The following is a 15,305-nucleotide window of genomic DNA, read 5'->3' as shown; positions in this document are numbered from 1 at the left end:
ATGATGATTACAGTCTTCTTTAAGATAAACATTTTTTGCTTCGCTTGTTTGTTTTATTTAATTCAGAGCAGATCAGGAAATTAAATCTTAATCATTAATGCTGAACTGGATATAAAGAAAATGAAGGTTACTAAACATGACACTTATTGCAGCATCAAGCTGCAGGTATTTTATAATAAAGCAAATGAAATGCCAAGCAACCTTACTGTAGTTTGTTTACTTTACACAAACACATTACAATGATTTGACTTTTAGATTTGAAGTTCATTTTTGATGCTAGAAACAGCAAATAAAACAGATAAAATAATTTGATCCACTTAGAGGCTGTTCTGTAACTTTATTTTAACACGTGAACTAAATCAGCAGATGGAGTTTGCTTAATGGACGTTCAATTTTACTACTCTCTGAGCAGAGGCACCTTTAACAGAGTTGGGCTGAGTAACAGAAAATAACATACTGTTGAATAATTAGTGAAGTAATGTGACTACTTAAAAGCTGCATTAATCAATATTTTTATAAAAACAATAAATCAAATGACTATGTGTAATTTGAAAGGAGTCACTTAGTCACATACTGATGAACCTACAAAGAATTATCACCTGACTTTGCTGTCCCAAACAGCTCTACATGGCGTTTTATCACCTTTCAGCACCTTGTTTTGGTTTTACAGCCCGAAACTGTTTGATTCTGTCTCAACACACATCAACCATGTTTCAAGAAGCAGCAGACAGATGTTTGCAGCTCTAATAAACCAACTGTGCTACCTGCCCAGCATTAAATACCAGAAAGACATTTAGCCGCCAATTAAATGCTAATGTTGTTTCATATCTGCTGGAGGCGTAAACAGGAAATTATTTGCTGACATGTTCCGCCATGTCAACAAAAAATCAATTTGGCCAGCTTTACAGAGAATTATGGCTATTATTATTAGGAGTATTAGTAGTAGTGGAAGTAGTAGTAGTAGTAGTAGTAGTAGTAACAGTGAATATTTGACTTACATTCGTCAGATGGCCAGAAGTCTGACCATAAATTTTTTTAAAAATCATATTACAACTTTATAGAGTGATAATCTGTCAGTTTTGTGTCTAGTTGTGCTGCCCACAAGTGGCCAAAAAAACAATTAATGCAGATTAGAGTAGTAAGTAGTAATTGGGAATGAAATAAATTAGAGTACGTTAAGCGCTGCAACTAACGATTATTTTCTAGACTAATCAATTAGTTATTTGGTCTATAAAATGGGAAAACAGTGAAAAATGTCAGTTTCCTAAAGTTCAAGGTGACGTATTCAGAGTAATTTATCACATTCTACAGGTGCACTGCTGATTATATTAAATCACTTAATCCAAGGAAATACATCACAACACCTCAGCTTGATCAGCAAAACGGCCAAATACTTGAAAAGTTGTTGAGTTCTATGAAAGCTGACATTTCACCAGAAAATCAAACACAACCAAAAACAAAGCAATTTAGTCTATTCTCTTGACTAAACTTGCTGACAGGATCTGGCTGTAATGTTTGTATTACTGTCACAGCTCCTTCAGTTGCTTTCCACCAGCTCTGCGTTTAAGGGGGGCGGCCGCTCGTCCGCCAGTGAACCTGCAGGGCCTATTTGGGCACAGAGTATCCGAGAGTGATGAGCCAGGACGGTTGAATATAGCTACAGAAACCAGTTGTCTTCTCTCCAAAATGGGTATCCCACAGCGGGAGGCAGCCTGTCAGTTCCATCAACGCCAGGATAATCCCAGAGAAGTGACGGCATTTTTATTGGTCTTTGTCTCGCTCCAGTGCCAAGACCACCAGTCTAATAAGTCAGTGATGCCTCTTTCTTTCTCTCCTCTCGCTTTCTATTTGAGGCCTTCTTTTACTTACAGCTCTCTTTTTTTTATAGTTTGTTACTTCAGATAGACAGAGGAGTTCTTTTTAATATGAAAACTCTTCTCTTTGTCAAGGCAGATGAAAAACAGAGTTCATCTGACCCATATTAGTCACTCAGTAGCCCATGGTTCTCCCTTTAAATTAGACACTTCCACAAGTACGGAGGTATGAAATGTTTACGGATTGATGCGTAATATCTTTACATTGTTTTTTTAATTAAATTAATAAGAAAACTTAATATGTGTTGTAAAATGTGTCTCAGTTTGTGTTATAATTGACTTGTTTGTGCTCCAACTTTGCCCTAATCCCACCATTTCATCTGTCTGTTAGACGACAATTCCCCAAATACTTTCCATGGACAACCCACCCCCCCCTGAAAATAGACCTGTGCTTTCTTCTTCTGCTGTTGGTTTTACATGTTGCTAGAGTTGCTAACTTGTTGTAGTTTGTTGGCCTTGTAACCTTGAGCATTCTTATAATGTACATAATTAAAAGATGCTGAAACTCCTTAATGTCAAGAATCAAGGCTAAATTAAATTGGTTCTGACTCGAATGTCTGGATTATGTTCAGTGGACACCATACCCAAGAACAAATCAGAACACCATCCTTTCAACCATCTGCTCCTTTATGGTTACCTATATGTAGAACTACTTCACAACGTCTGAACACTTCTCCTTGGCCAAGAACAAAAAGTATATTAATATAAGATAATGAAAACTGACTTCAGAAAGTTTTCTTCAACAGAATTAAACATCTTATGATACATTAACTGTACCTTTATGTGAGAAAAAAAAATCCTTCTTCTCAATCACTGTCTCTCTGACTGACAGACTCTCAGTGCTGAAATATGCTTATGCGAGATATCATGTGCTGTGTATTCCAAAACCAAAACTGTCAAATTGTCATCAACCTTTAATGTTGCAGCATGAGCAGTTTCTACCAGCCTCCTCTGGAAATGAGTAGTATCCTTTTTATACAGCCTCCTTACCTCATGCTGTTTTGTTTGTTTCTGCAGGTACAGTACATTGTTAGTGATAGTATCAAAGATACTGAAGGTTTAACTAAGGAGATATTGGACTTAAACAAGAACCAATTAAAACTGATGTCTGACAAATAAAAGGTGAGAGAACAGTCTTAAATTGTTTCTATCAGAGTCGTTTGGAGACAAGAAAGGCTAAACATAGGATGCTAAAAGTGCCCAATGCACAAGCAGTAAAGTTAAATTTAAGTTAAGGTTTGTATTATAATAATATAATAGATATAAATATTATAATGAACAAGACTTTGGTATTGTCAATGTGTTCAGGACAAACAGCAGGACAGCATCATTGGTTTGAATTCGAGGCGATCCTGTTGACAACCTGGCAAAACTAGAACAAAAACAAAACTATAAAGAATACTAATAAAAAATTAACGTTTGTTCACATTAATCTTGTGTGTAATGAAGCATTAAGCCTCAAACATGTTTCGGATGCACATATTTTTCTCATATTGTAGCAGTTAACTCGACTTCTCATCACACCAAATCATCAAACCAAATAAAATCACCCATCTAGCTGTCACGGCTCCCTGTTTCTGTTTTTTCCCTGCCTGCCTGTCGGTCTGTGTTTGTGTGTGTTCTTGTGTGTCCGTGGGCGCGGCTACCCCCTCCTCCTCCTCCTGCTCCTGCTCAGCCTACGACTGGCACACCCGCTCATCATTACCAAATCAATTCGACGGTATATCTACAGCGGCTCTCCTTCCAGTCTTCGCCAGATCATTCCATCACCTGTAGTGGTAATTAGATGGTCAGGCCGACTTTCCAGTGTGTTTTTTGCTCTTAAAGTATAATTCGCAGTTCTAACCGTGTGTCTCCTTGTGCTCCAGAACTCCTCGTGTGCCATCCTGCTTGCTCCGTTCAACAGTTGTCCACCTGCCTTGCAAGGCTCTTCTACAGCTATGCTCAATGTCTTCCCGCTCACTCTCCACCGCCATCTCAAGCTCCGCTCCTGCCTGCTCAGCCGCAGGTTCACTCGCTCCTTGCTGCTCCGCTCTGCTCAGCCTGCCTTCAGCCCCTAGTTCTCTACCTGCCTCTCCAACCCACCACCTTACCTTCATTCATATCAACAGATGTAAGTTTTTGCAATAAACCTTCTTAAACGTCCTCTCTGTGTCAGTTTGCTGCGTTTGGGTCCGATCGCCGCTGGATTATTAACACTAGCTAAATTAACAATAGATGTAGGTGTTGACCACTGACTTCCACTAATCAGTGTTGAATTTCATGAATTAATAACATAATATCCAATAGGAAGAGGCAGTGTTCAGTATGTGTTTAACTCTATAATAGTGTTTAGTCACCATCTGTGGTGACTAAACACTATTATACTAACACTAAACAGGACTGACTTTAAAATGAGCTACACAAATACAAATTCAGCTTCTTAATGTTCAACAGCTGCTACTTTCATTCACAGCTAATGTTGACTAATTGGCCAGTCAGTCAGTTTAGCTCGTAGCTAAAGCACATGCAGCAGGTACCTGGTATACAAGTGATCTCCACCACCCACTTTCAAATCTCATTACATGAACAGAATCAGTTTGTAAGTGGCAGGAAAGTGCAGGATGTAGGACGCCTTTGCATTCTGGTCTACTGCAGCTGCTGCTGGTGGGGAAAAAAAAAAAAAAAGGCATCTACATTACATCAGTCAAACAACAGTCAAGTTAATTCTGGCTGTACTGGAAATTTGTCAATGTAGGATTGAGGCTAAAATCAAGAAGAGACTGGGGCCCTTCAACAAATCAAAAAACAGCAAACTAGCTTTTTATTCTAATTTAAATTTCTAAAACACTAGCTGAAACCTACAACAACCAGACATACTACACATATTTTGACCATTTCCATAGACATACACAGATTTCTTCGTCGTAGCAGTCAGAAAGGAGAGAATAATGAACAATTAATGGAGCAATAGATAGGGTATGATTACAGTTATGTCATCAGGCGACCACCAAAACCCTGAATTCTCGTGTTATCCCGCATCAAAACAGAAACAGAGATTTATCAAAAAGAGCCTTGTTTATCTAAGCTGCAATATGCACATAAAAGGTAAAAAAAAAAAGCTAAGCTGTAGCTCTAAAACCTGAAGCTGATTACTTGCCAATGTTTTCAGACAGTTTTGTTTCTCCCATTCATAGGTGTTACATCAGCGGTCCCAATCCCATCTATAAATATTAAATATGTTTAAAATAATTGTACAGTCAGCAACTCAATCAGTAGTCATAACCATATTTATAATAAGCGCTTGTAACACACTTGTCGCAGCCTACTTTTTACTGTTTAAATTTCTGTCTTACTGGATTATATTATATATTACTTGTAAAAGGACTTGTATCTTCTAAAGTAGTTATTATTATGTCATGTTAGATGAGTTTTTTCCTTAAAGTGACAAGACTATTTTTTAGCATCTGGGTTGTATTGTCACTTTTGATACTTGTTTTCATCATTGTTGATTCATTACTGCCGCAGCCTTTCGAGTTATTGTAGCATCCATATTAAAAACATCAAAAATCACCACAGTTGGTTAAATGCTTATCCACTAAGCTAAACCCGGTTTCCCTCCCATCTCTTCTGTCACTGTCTTAATGGATTTTTAATGGGTATTTCAGAGGATCCAAGAAAGGTTGTACTCGTCTTGCTTGAGTCACGGTGAACAGATGGCACTCCAGGAAGGGAAAAAAAGGGTAGAAATCAAAGAGTTTATTGATCCAGCAGCTTAATTAAACAAGACTGAGTGTCAGTGCTTGGACTGCATAGTGACTGAACTTCACAGCATCTGGTATGAACTCTACCCGACAGATACAACACAAAGGCACAAACGCATAAGGAACCAGGGGGATAATACAGCCTTTGTAGACAACCTTATAAACACTCACACATCGCTATATACACACACCTACACACACACTTCAGGTCTCTATAGAGATACAGGTTCAGCAAAGGAGTTGAAGAGGGAGAAGCAAGGAGTAGGAGGAGGGTGACAACAATAGCTATACACTCCCAGAGGATTGTGGGATATCTCTTTGCAAAATAGACTCGTAGGGAGCTTGCTGTGGTTTTTTCACCCTTGGGTTGCTCTGGCATCACTTGCTGTTGTGCATGTTGATTTTGTTGCTTGATTGCCCTCCGCATTTTTTTACAAGAAGTCAGCACTAAAAGCCGAAATGAGTTATTCTGTGAACTTGTGACACCACTCTCACAAAAGGAGCTGTCACTTTCAACCGGGTCGAGTCAACTTTTCGACACAAAATATGTTAATAATATGTTTTTGAAGTAGGGATGTGCATTAAAAGAGCGCACACACACACACACATGCTCACAGACACCTGAGCTGGCCGATATTGAGCTTGGGCTGTATTCCGGGGGGCTGTCAGAGAGAGACTGATGGAGGCTGGCAGACAGGCGTTTAGGGAGGAGTCCGTCTGTTCCACGGTGTGGCAGAGCCAGCCACCATCCATCTCCATTATACACATCCACATGCCACTGGGCAGGGGACAACTCCTCTGAGGATGACCAGAAGAGGAGAAGAGAGGGGGAGGTGGGGGGGGATGGGAGGGGAGGGTGGTGGTGTTGGAGGAGGGCGGGATGGGTGCAGAGGAGGAGGGAGTGTCTGTCAAACTCCTGTTATGCTGTTGTTCCCGGCTCCTGCTCCTCTTCAGCTTATACATGTCGCGCTCTGTGTAAATCACTGACAGAGCAAGAAGGAGCAGTCAGTGCAGTGGAGCCGATGTGTGAATTCATTCCTCCCGGCAGGCTCTGCTCTGTGTCTCCTCTCTACTGTATAATCAACATTTTTTATTGATTTCTTTCTGATCCATCAACATTTTATTTATTCGTTCTTCACCGGCTTATTCCTGCTCAGGCCCAGGTGACTTCAGACAGCTGGCTGGCAGTTCATAAAAAGACGGCAACATCAGGTTAAATGCTTAATTTAAAGTAAGACTCTTACATATAAACATGTTGATCCATAAGCAATAAAAAGCACCTTTGCTCATTTCATTACACTCGGGGGTTTTACTGGTACATCTTCATTTGGTCTGGTTGCTATGGTGGCTAATGTTAACGAACATATTCACCAACATTTTGACTCTACTACCTTTTAGCAAGTCACACAGACATCTCATTTGTCAGTTCCTTCTAAAACACATAAGACCTCTACAAAAATGACTTTTTTTCCTGACCTGCTACCACTTTCATTAAGATTTGGTTCGGTTTAGGCACAAAAACTGCTAAGGTTCAAAATATATCACAGTCGTGGTGATCTTGTTGATGCACCCGTTCACTCCAACCTCCTCTAACATCACCTATAACATCACATTTCTTCCACCTTTGCTCCCGACATACATATGTTGTCATTCGCATCGGCCACGACGAGACGTCCTTGGCGGGAAAATGTCAACATTGCTCATTTCTTGTGAGGACAGTCTCTTATTTATGTGGTTCAGAGAGAATTATCTGAAGTATGTGCCAGTTCAATATATTTCAACGGTAAAAAGTTAATGCAGTGTCACGCAAGTTATTCCAAACATTAAATATCGCAACTATTTTGAGATGGGTTAGGATTGATGTAATTTTGTATTAAATAATCATAAAACTATTCATTGATGCAATAATAAAGATTATGTGGGGGGTAATTGATCATAAATATACTATATTTCAGTAAAGGTGATGACATTTGACCTCTGTGTATTCAGTAAGATCAGTGACCTGGTTTGATTTGAGGAAATGTTAAATCAAAGGTTTGTCTTTTTACCAAGTTATTTATTGTTTATGATACTGTTCTGAGCTCATATCAATGTCAGTTACACCGAAAAACAGATTTAACTGATAAATTGAATGGTTCCACAATTTTGGCATATCTTTTTTTTTTTTTTTTTTTTAATTGTATTCTTATGTCTAAATAAAGCCAAAATCTTTTCTATATTCAAAAGCCAATGAACCCAACAGCTGCAAGGGGGTGTTTTGTTTGTTACTGTCAGTCATTCACCCTCCACTGGAATTAATGACTTCCGGCCTCCATCAATCCGACAGTGCATGAAGTTGTGCACAAGATGTAAGGACCAATCATATCTGACACCTCCAGACTTCAAATAAATACAATTTGTACCTTTTTTCAGCTAAACTTTAATGCAATGTATATAATACATGATCTCTAATGCAACTATTGACATCAAATATTTCCTCATTTTCATTTAATTTAATTTTACACCTTAAAAATGAGAAACAAAATCCCATTTTACTTACAGTATAGTGCACAGTCCAATAAATATATTAGATTTTTTTTTTTGGCATTTTGACTCTATTACTGTCGAAAGTTTGAGATACTGCAAGAAAGAGGGGGATAACGTGACAAAACCCAAAATGACCACACTGACATGGATCACTGAACCAGCAGGAAGACTCATTTTCAACACAATACTGAACAAAAAAATCTTTCACTCAGATATCACAATCTGTCTGCAACAGGTCCTTCAAAAAAAAAGATTCTCCCCCGACTATTTTCCTGACAATCTCTAAAACAGGGGAGGTGGGGCGTATCCATGATCCGTTAACGGCCAAATGATTCAGAAGATATGAATAAGCTCAGACATGAATGGCTAGCTAGAAATATGGTTGCCGTGGCAACAGCAGCCAGAAGACTGCCCTGATGTGGGAATTATCAATCACATTGATCAAGTTTAACTGAACAAGTGCACGACACTAATTATGGAAAAGCTCTGTCAAGTGAGCACATGTCCCCGACTCCAAATTCACTTACACAACTTCTGCTTTATTTTCAGATACCACAAATAATAAACTAAATACTTTAAAAACTCAACTGAAGATAAAAACCCTAAACATCTGCCATGTCTCTCACTGTCTTCATCTCTTATGTTTTCCCTATTATCTCTCATATAAGACATTGTTAACAGTAATAACAGATTTACCAGTCAAAATTCATGTTATTTTTGAAACAGTGGGTCGTTGTTTTCAGGCAGAAGTAGACGAAAGCAGGTTTCTCATTTTTCAAACAATGACTGTTGCAGTCTAGTCCGGTCTCAAGCTAACGTTAGCTCCATGAGTTGGTTGAAAACACTGTTTCTGTCTGACTTTTTAATGTTTTCCGCTCACTTGTTTTAAAACAAGAAACTTGTAAAAGGTGTTTTAAATACTGAAGCTTAAGCCACATGTTCCAGACAAAAAGCCAGCATCATTATCCAGTTAATATGTAGAAAACATGTAATGCTAAATAAAGAAACAGCATTGCTCCTGTATAACTGTGTTGAGCTATTTAGCCTAATGCTAGCATGATGAGGCAAAATGTTATCAGCCTGTTATTTCTTTCTAATATAACTCTGTTTGACTGCTTAGCTTACATGTGTTTGTTAACAGTATATTTTCACCTTTAATGTTACAAGAGAAAAAGCTTTTAGGATTAAAGTTTAATGTTTACAAAATCCAGTCAAAAGCAGAACACAGCTCTTAACATTAGTCCACACTTGAATAGTTGTGCGTGATCGACCGGTAAGCTAGTTAGCTGGACTCACTAATGACTGCTTATGTTAGGGCAGATAAAACAGTTTAATCCATTCCTTACACTTGTTTTCTTGTGTTTTTGGTTTTGGAAATACAAGAAAAAAAGACCCCATCTGGTAATCCTTTCTTTACAAACTACAAAAGCACCAAAGAATGATTATTCTCTGCTTTCTCAATCTCTCCTATCTCTCCTTTCCTCTTTTTACAGATTACAACCGTATAAGAAATAGATTTCCCCCCAGAATCAGGTGAAGAGGGGCTGATGTTAAACATGGAGGCATGCTAGCTGGTATGTAATCACTGTTTTAACCTCCCTCTCGGTCATTAATCATAGTCAACATACTCAGGCAGGGGATGTGATCCTCTAGCCTCGTCCACTCCACGCAGCCTCTCTCGTACACGGGGAGCTGACGACCGGGAGCTCTTACACCAGGCAGCGAATCAGGGAGCCTGCAGTGAAAAATCTGCGGACCTGGATAAAGACTATTTATTTAAATAAGTAGTGATTTTATAAGTCAGTAAGTATTAATTTAAATGTGTTTGAAGCGCCAAGCCTTGCCAGAGGCTGGACTTACACCTGTCATTTAAATTCTGCAGTGAATATAGTCCGAGACCACCTCACATCTCACAGAGGGTTTGTTTTCTTGCTTTGCACTTTTAGGATCTTTAGCCATAAATGAAACCAAATCAGTTTTGTCTCTGTATCTTTTTATGCGTGCTTTCAACTATATTCCTGTCTAATGAGTATGTAAAAAAGGAAAAAGCAAGGTCAGGTTCGTAGGCATTTGTCACAAATGCAGGTCATGATATTCACATTAAATTTGTGCAGATATCCATTACATTTTAGGTTAACCTTAGACTCAAGGATATGGATCTTTAGGATCGACAAGACAAGGTATGTAACCCTTGAAAAGTGGAATAACTGAATAACTTGTTCAAGACTGATTTTGTTGCTTTTTTTGGCTTATAAATAATAAATCTTTCAAATAAATCTTTCAAAATGTAGGTATTGTAGCCATAAACTGCCAATTTCCTAAACTAATTTGTTTAAGTAGCTACTGGATATTTACTAGAGTGTGATTGTTGCTTTTTTGTATATTTCTTAAATTACATTTAGTCATTTGACAGATGCTTTTGTCCAGAGTGTCAAGTGCATGAACATCTTTTTTTTCTTACATATGTCCATATCTCCTTCTGAGGTCATTATGGAAAACAGTCTAAAAGCACAAAGCTGTACAAGCATTTGAATGTCTCATAAACCCAGAAAGTGAAGTGTGAAGAATTTATTGTTAGAGGGACGTCAAACAAGCACAGTGCAAATTTCAACCACAAACAAGAAGTCAAAAAACAGTCCAAAATAAACAAAAATAATTGGCTGAACACATGCCTGGTGTCTCTGGAATTATGTATTTTTAGGATTTCCAGCTGCGGATTATCAGCTCGTATTAAGAAGCTCACAATGTTTGAGGCAGCATTTGTAATATTAAAGATTTTGCTCTTGTTTGTGGCTGTGAGAGGAAAATAAAATTTTGTCAAACACTTTTCTCCAGATGAGGATTTACATAATGCCATCCAAAATATTCCACTCTGCATTTGTAATAACTTTCCGACTTTGCTCTGGTACTCCACAAAGGCCCATTTCCTCCTCAGTCATTTCTGATTTACATCACATATCCTTGCAGTATCGAAACCAGCAACTTATTAGCTACTTTAAATCTAGAAGATCTGGGTTCAAGAACCTGCAACCCCACAAAAGCTCAGGACTGATACTGCTCCATATAATTCAGTTCAGCTCCAAAGTCATCATTTATGATATGTTTTCATTAGGCAAGCCGCTGCCATTGTGCAATTCATTTCTCCTCAATAAACAGTGACTGCAAGACAAGCCGCAGCTTCATAAAAATACCACAAGCATCTTCTTGAGTAGCAGCCGTGTAAAAATGCAGCTAACAGGCATCAGTTGTTGTCCTCGTCTCCTCCCCCCCTCCCCCCACTCCTTCCAATGGTTGTAAAGTATAAAGTGCATTAGTGAGATAACACCTCTATTACTTTTAACAATATTGCTGTTCCTCAGTGGCAACCCGCTGTTGGTTGTTAGTCACACTTATCAACTCAAGGGAAGCACAACTTCAAAAGGCACTCAGATCTGAGCCAAGTAGTCAGCCATTAGAGAAGAAACAACATATTAGCCTTGCTATGTTTGATGGCTCCTTTTTCCAACTTAGAATGACAGTGTGAAATTAGACTAAACTGATTTGGAGCAGACCTTGAAGGTTCAACCACAGGACTGCAGCACATGTTTTTTTATTTTCTTGCATCTTGGTTTATTGAGTGGTTTTTTCCTCAGGGAACACTGCAGCATTGCTCCGCTTACAGTTTAAGCTCCTCCTGCAACCACAGTACTGAATGTGGATGAATCCATGCAGAGTAATGGATTTTCATTATCGTCTTTATCCAAGTATAAATTACAACATTTAACAGCCCAATAAGCATTTTTTTGGACTTTGTAATTTATCAAGTAGTCCAATTCAGATTAAGATCTCTCAAGAGACATAGGGGTTAAGACGCCGACCTCTCGCTGAGGACCTTTATTACATCTCTCCCTCATTTCCTGTCATTTCTCTGCTGTCTTTATCTAGCTAAGGCATGAAATGTCCCCAAAATGCTTTTTTCTCTTTTAAAGAGAGACTTAAAATCAAGAAACATTCATAAAGCCCTTTTCGAACAAATAATTCCAGGAACTGTGGAGCCACAGGAACTATCCCAGGGATAAAACTATATATATTGCACAATATCCCTTCCTGTTAGTACCTCATTCAAAGAACCATCAAGATAACGCAAATTAGACCCAGAAGTTTGAAGTGCAATTTTCACAGACAAGGACACAACAACATAGCTCTCTGCTTGCACAGTCTCTCAGTACTTACTTGTTTTGTGAATGTAGAAGTACACAAAATAACCAATCAGCGACGGGCAGCCCTCCAAACTCCAACCTGATCAGTCCCGATCAATCAGAAAGTACAACACCTGGAGCAGGGACTTTTTTGGCACCTGGTACTGCTGTAGAGGACACTCCAACTGAAACATCCTGCAGTGGAAACAGACAACCAACAAGCAACAAATATAATTCATAAAAACAAGTACAAGACTCATAAAAATGTCAGATAACAAAGCTTTAAAATCTTTTTTAAAAGATGAATAAAAAATCTACCTTGAGCACAGTTTGCAGTTTAATCCATTAATTAATAATTTTAGACACAGAAAAGCCAGACAGCCTATATACAGAATTTAATTTTGATATTTTTGGTTAAATGTTGAATATGGTTCCCTTCAGTTTTATGACTCAACAAGTTTTAATGAAAGGAGAGTCAGAGACACCATACCATACTCGTGACTGTAAAACTACCAGTGTATTTACATATATAATAAAAACTTTTGATATAAAGCTAAAAAAGAAATATTGGTTGGAGCTGAAAACAGAGACTTGTTTTACTGCTGTGTTCACAGACATAACTGAAGTAAAGCAAACACACCTGTAACAGCACCAGACAACATTAATCATTTAGTTTTTTTTAGACTGAGTTGTTGTGATGTGTTTGTACGAACCATAGACTGTAAAAAATAAATAAATAATGGACGTAGGCACCCATTGGTTTGTGGATTCTTGTTTTGAAGCCTTGAGTCTGCATTTTGACCGTCGCCATGTTGGATATTTGGAGCCAGAAGTGACCATATTTGGACAAGAGGGTGGAGCTGAAGCTAACGCTAGCTGCTAGCTTGGTTGGCACGGTGCACTAACAGTCTATGGTTAACAGTGATTATGCTAATGCTAATGCTAATCTTCGCTAGCGAAAAACAGGCTTAAAACCACTAAACCAAAATGTACTTACCGGAAAACTGTCCACCTGACTCCTTAGACGGTCTTTTAGTACAGCCAAACGCAGAACAAGACTGTTTTAGGGAACCAAGTTGTTACAGTTAACTTTCATGAGCTGAAAACACACTGAAACAGCAATAGCTATGGCTACGCCTGTAGCAACACCCTAAAAGCATATCCTGCTTTATCGTCTACTTCACTCTAAATGGGGCCATAATTTACAAAATGAACATCATGCTGTGTTGAAGAAGACTTTAAACTAGTGATTGAGACCATAAACTCATTAGAAAACTGCTTACTGAGGTAATAAATCAAGTGAGAAGTAGGGTCATTTTCTCATAGACTTCCAAACAACTGGATTTTTGAGCTAGTGGATTCGCCCCCTGCTGGTCATTAGAGAGAATGCAGGTTTAAGTCACTTCCGCATTGGCTTCACTTTTCAGACCCAGAACTGCGCTCTTAGTATGAACACAGACCTGGCAATCAATATGGGAAGACTTGTTTTTGTGTTTGAGTTTTGGTGTGTTTTTTGGACCATATTGTACATTTAAAGTCCTATTTTGTCTCGTTTTGACTCTCTGCATTGTATGTATATTATATGTGTTGTCAGGTTATTGCAGGCTCAACCTTTCAGGGTGCAGTGCATGATTTATTCTTTATATTACAATCCACATTTGAATAGTCCCTACCCAAGTGTGGAGCTGTGTCAGTGGTTTATATTGTGTGTATAACTTGATTGGGCTACAATGCACATATCAGTGGTGATGTAAGTCAGGGCGTATGCAACACTGTTTTTTAAACTTTTTCATTAGAGCTCTGATTAGTTCATTTCCAATTTTGCAATAGGGGTGGAATATTTATTTAACTCCCCCAATCCTTGTCAGTGTTCTCTGTGTACAGCTATGATTGAAGCTGTACACTAGTTTACTCCCTGCCATCTACAAACATCAAAACATTGTATGGCAGTGGAGGGAGAGCTTGCTTGAGATAAGTTTGTTTGCGCCTCTCTGCCTCTAAGGAGTCCAAGGGGAACAAACTACAGTTCACTCAGCTACCAGAGCTGCGAAGGACAGTTCAGACATTGAAAAAGCTTATTTGTGCGTGTCAACAAACAGAGGGAGAGTGCTGGGCTGTCGTTTTGACCAGGCAGCACAACAAATACTTAGAAGGGAAGTGTCGGGTAGAGCCACCAGGTATCCAGGTTATCCTTTATCTTTTTATTTTAAATCAACAAATTACTTATTCTACTAGTGTGTATTGTCAATACTATAACAAGCTTCAACCTAATATAGTTTATGCCTTTGTGCCACATTGTACCACTCTTTAAAATATAACGCTACAAGTTACCACTTAGCTTAGCTTAGCTCAGCATAAAGGTTTTGGTTGCGTGGCAACCTCACAATGATGTGTGCGTGAAGACCCCAGGAAGTCATTGCACTAGCCAAGATATAGTCCTACATATTACCCCTTGTAAATTCACAAATTGTCATTTTTACACTTTTTATGGTATGAATTAAAAACATGTTATCAGTTAGCTTTAGAGGCTTTGGTATGCAGATTTTGGAACGTTTTGACAGAGCCAGGCTAGCTGTTTCCCCCTGTTTCCAGTCTTTATGCTAAGCTAAGTAAACCAGCTGCTGGCTGTGGCTTAATACTTACAGAGCAGATATGAATATGGAGTCAGTCTTCCCAAAACATCAAACTGTTGCTTCTCCAGCTTCTGAAACTTGACAATTTACTCTATTTCCTCTGTTTTATATTACTGCAAATTTAATATATTTGGGTTTTGGACTGTAGATAGATATCACCTTGGGTTCTCAGTCACTGGAATGATGAGCGTTTTCATTTATTCTTAAGAGCAAAATATTATTTGATCAACAGAAAATAAACAATAGTTCAATAGATAATGAAAAAAGTTATGCACTGTGAAAGTGACAAAAGAACAAGATTATCTGGGCGTGTTGGTACTACTACAGTATAATCCCTGCATGGAGTATATC

The 15,305-nt window shown here is 38.4% G+C and overlaps 1 protein-coding gene across 8 annotated transcripts in view; it reads right to left on the bottom strand.

Moving 5' to 3' along the window:
- LOC121892291 (neural cell adhesion molecule 2-like) overlaps positions 1–15,305 on the bottom strand; it is a 434,533-nt gene that overhangs the window by 405,835 nt on the left and 13,393 nt on the right. For 7 of the 8 annotated variants that reach the window (XM_042405249.1, XM_042405239.1, XM_042405247.1 and 4 more), the window contains one exon: positions 12,356–12,516. The gene's annotated coding sequence lies outside the window, so the exon portion shown is untranslated. Of the gene's footprint in view, positions 1–12,355; positions 12,517–13,318; positions 13,380–13,604; positions 13,690–15,305 lie in introns of those variants that run through there. The other variant, XM_042405241.1, reaches the window with a different exon arrangement.

Source organism: Thunnus maccoyii, chromosome 24 (genome assembly GCF_910596095.1).
Source record: "Thunnus maccoyii chromosome 24, fThuMac1.1, whole genome shotgun sequence".
Taxonomy (NCBI): domain Eukaryota; kingdom Metazoa; phylum Chordata; class Actinopteri; order Scombriformes; family Scombridae; genus Thunnus; species Thunnus maccoyii.
Note: the sequence above shows the minus strand (reverse complement) of the source record. Positions and strands in the feature narration are given on the sequence as shown.